Raw genomic sequence first — 4,229 nt, forward strand, 5'->3', positions numbered from 1 at the left:
TAAATTTAACCCCTACCACCCCACCACCATAAACCAGAACTGAGCAGTGCCCAGGTAATACTACTACTAATAGACTAAAATTCAACTAGAAAAACAAAACTTTCGTTATAAATGAATATCACCAGGGTTGAGGAGATAGTATAATTGTTATAAAAAGGCTCTCATGCCTGAGTCTCCAAAATCCCAGGTTCAACCCCCAGCACTACCATAAACCAAAGCTGACTCTGGTCAATCTCTCTCTTTCTCTCTCTCTATCTTTCACTCATTAAAATAAAAATGATTTTTTAAAGAAGACTATCACCAAATGTTATGCATGTACAAACTATTGTATTTACTGTCAAATGTAAAACATTAATTAATAAAGAAATAAAAAAAAGAAGAATATGACCAGCTTCAGGTGAGGATTGAATGACACAACTCAAAGAGCTTTTCCCAGCATGCTCCTGAAAAGCTATTTATTCACTAAGTGTTTGGATAGAGGCAGGCAGCGAGTGTGTGGGGCGGGCGGAGGGCTGGGTGGCAGTGCACCTAGCTAAGAGCACTTAGTACAAAGTGCAAGGACCAGAGCAAAGACACCCTGGCTCCCCATTTGCAAGGGAGTCACTTCACAAGCAATGAAGCAGGTCTGCAGGTGTCTATCCTTCTTCCCCCCATCTCCTCCTTCCCTCTCAGTTTCTCTCTGTCTTATCCAATAAAAAAAAGGAAAAGGGAAAAATGGCCTCCAGGAGCAGTGGATTCACAGTGCTGGCACTGAGCCCCAGCGATAACCCTGGAGGCAAAAAAAAAAAAAAAAGGATTTAAAAAGAGAGAGAGCGAGTAAGTGTGTGAAAGAAACCTCAGCAAATACTTTTCCTCCAACTTGGTGGTACCTGGGCTCGAACTTAGATCCTACAGGTGACCAGGTGGCCGGCGTGCTACCCTAGTGAGCTATGTAAGCCTTCACTTTCTTTGTGTCAACACACTGGTGCTACAGCAGCACTTTGTTTGCCGTTTGTTTCTTTTCGTAGTTTCCAGTATTTTATTTCTTTATTTATTGAATAGAGACAGAGAGAAATTGAGAGGGAATGCAGAAATAAGGAGAGAGATACTTGTAGCACTGCTTTTCCACTGGAAAAGCTGCCCTCCCTGCCGTTGGGGGCTTGAACCTGGGTCCTCGAAGTGTAGTAACCACCACCACCAGCAGCAGCAGCACCACCTCTTAAAGTCTGCCAGGGGGCCATCATTGCGGCAGGGAGCGCTCACTGCGCGCTCTGGAAAGAATTGGTCATGTTTCAGAGATGCCAGCCAAAGAACATCTCATTTCTAGCCAAGTACCTTGTTTGTCCAGCTACAGAGTGTGGCCTGGTGATGGGAGACACAGCTCCCCCTCTCCCCTCTTCCCCACCCTTTCTCCAGTCTCACTTTTCATATTTATTTCTTGAGAAGCACAGCCAGAGGAGGAAATTAAGTTGCGGCTTGGTTGCAGCCCAAGATGCAGGCATTTTTCCTCTCTGATAGGCGCATCCGCCCTGCCCGTGGCCCCGTGAAGCGTGCAGGAACTGAGCCCCCCTCACGGTCACTGGAGCAACTGATAGCCTCTGCGAGAGGGCTGGGAATAATGTGCGTGTCCCAGGGTATCAGCCCAGCACTGGCCAGAAGGAACAAGCCAATTAAGGGCTGGAATGTGGAGCTTGGGGGAGGTGGGGGTGTGCGGCAGGGGTGGGGGTGGCAAGGCCCGGGGAACAGAGTCCCTGCTTGCACAAGAGTCTGCGGTCTGCTTTGGAGGGGGGCTTCCTGTGCCCCCCCCCAGAGTCAGCCCCAGGACCTCCACCCATGTGAAGTCACCTCCCTCGGTTCTCAGCAGCTTGGTCTTTTTCTTTCTTTTTCTGGGATGGACACTATTCTGTTGTTATGGGGAGGGGCAACTTTTCCATCCGGTCCTGAACCCCCAGTCTGTTTCCTCCCAATGGGGTCCTCCCTCCCTCACGTGTGGTTTTGCTTGTGCCTGGCCTAGAGCCTCTGGGGAGATGGCTGTTGGTTGGGATGGACGAGGACACCAGGTTTTACCCAGATTTGGCTTCCTGAGATCAGTTTTTTTTCTCTCTTTTAGAGAGAATGCAAAGCACTATTTCACCTTCCACAGAGTTTATTTTTTGATGCCTTTGTAAAGTGTGGGACAAACCCAGGGCCACACTTTGGCAAATCAAGTTGTTCTACTAACTGAGCCCTAGAAATAGATTTTAAAAAGCATATTAATTTGATGAGAGAGATACAGAGAGAAAGAGAGATAGAGAGAGATGAGATAGAGATGAGCTAGAGCTAGAGATGAGCTAGAGCTAGAGATGAGATAGAGATGAACTAGAGCTAGAGATGAGATAGAGATAGAGATGAGATAGAGATAAAGATGAGATAGAGATAGAGATGAGATAGAGATGAGATAGAGATAGAGATGAGATAGAGATGAGATAGAGATGAGATAGAGATAGAGATGAGATAGAGATGAGATAGAGATGAGATAGAGATGAGATAGAGATGAGATAGAGATAGAGATGAGATAGAGATGAGATAGAGATGAGATAGAGATGAGATAGAGATGAGATAGAGATGGAGATAGAGATGAGATAGAGATGAGTTAGAGATAGAGATGAGATAGAGATAGAGACGAGATAGAGATGAGTTAGAGATGAGATAGAGATAGAGATGAGATAGAGATGAGATAGAGATGAGATAAAGATAAGAGAGATAGAGATGAGATATAGATGAGATAGAGATGAGATAGAGATAGAGATGAGATAGACATGGAGATAGAGAAGAGATAGAGATGAGCTAGAGATAGAGATGAGATAGAGATAGAGATGAGATAGAGATGGAGATAGAGATGAGATAGAGATGAGATAGAGATAGAGATGAGATAGAGATGAGATAGAGATGAGTTAGAGATGAGATAGAGATGAGTTAGAGATGAGATAGAGATAGAGATGAGATAGAGATGAGTTAGAGATGAGATAGAGATAGAGATGAGTTAGAGATGAGATAGAGATGAGATAGAGATGAGATAGAGATGAGATAGAGATAGAGATGAGATAGAGATAAGATAGAGATGAGATAGAGATGGAGATAGAGATGAGATGGAGATAGAGATGAGATAGAGATAGAGATGAGATAGAGATGAGCTAGAGATGAGATAGAGATAGAGATGAGATAGAGATGAGATAGAGGTGAGTTAGAGATGAGATAGAGATAGAGATGAGATAGAGATAGAGATGAGATAGAGATGAGATAGAGATAGAGATGAGATAGAGATAGAGATGAGATAGAGATGAGATAGAGATAGAGATGAGATAGAGATAGAGATGAGATAGAGATAGAGATAAGATAGAGATGAGATAGAGATGGAGATAGAGATGAGATGGAGATAGAGATGAGATAGAGATAGAGATAGAGATGAGATAGAGATGAGTTAGAGATGAGATAGAGATGAGATAGAGATAGAGATGAGTTAGAGATGAGATAGAGATAGAGATGGAGATAGAGATGAGATAGAGTAGAGATAGAGATGAGATAGAGATGAGATAGAGATGAGATAGAGATAGAGATGAGATAGAGATGAGATAGAGATAGAGATGAGATAGAGATTAGTTAGAGAGAGATGAGTTAGAGATGAGATAGAGATAGAGATGAGATACAGATGAGATAGAGATGAGATAGAGATAGAGATGAGATAGAGATGAGATAGAGATGAGATAGAGATGAGATAGAGATAGAGATGAGATAGAGATTAGTTAGAGATAGAGATGAGTTAGAGATGAGATAGAGATAGAGATGAGATACAGATGAGATAGAGATGAGATAGAGATGAGATAGAGATGAGATAGAGATGAGATAGAGATAGAGATGAGATAGAGATGAGATAGAGATAGAGATGAGATAGAGATGAGATAGGGATAGAGATGAGATAGAGATGAGATAGAGATGAGATAGAGATTAGTTAGAGATAGAGATGAGATAGAGATGAGATAAAGATGAGATAGAGATGAGATAGAGATAGAGATGAGATAGAGATAGAGATGAGATAGAGATGAGATATAGATGAGATAGAGATGAGACAGAGATGAGATAGACATGGAGATAGAGATGAGATAGAGATGAGCTAGAGATAGAGATAGAGATGAGATAGATGTGAGTTAGAGATGAGATAGAGATGAGATAGAGATGAGATAGAGATGGAGATAGAGACGAGATAGAGATGA

The sequence above is a fragment of the Erinaceus europaeus genome, chromosome 3 (assembly GCF_950295315.1).
Source record: "Erinaceus europaeus chromosome 3, mEriEur2.1, whole genome shotgun sequence".
NCBI classification, from domain to species: Eukaryota; Metazoa; Chordata; class Mammalia; order Eulipotyphla; family Erinaceidae; genus Erinaceus; species Erinaceus europaeus.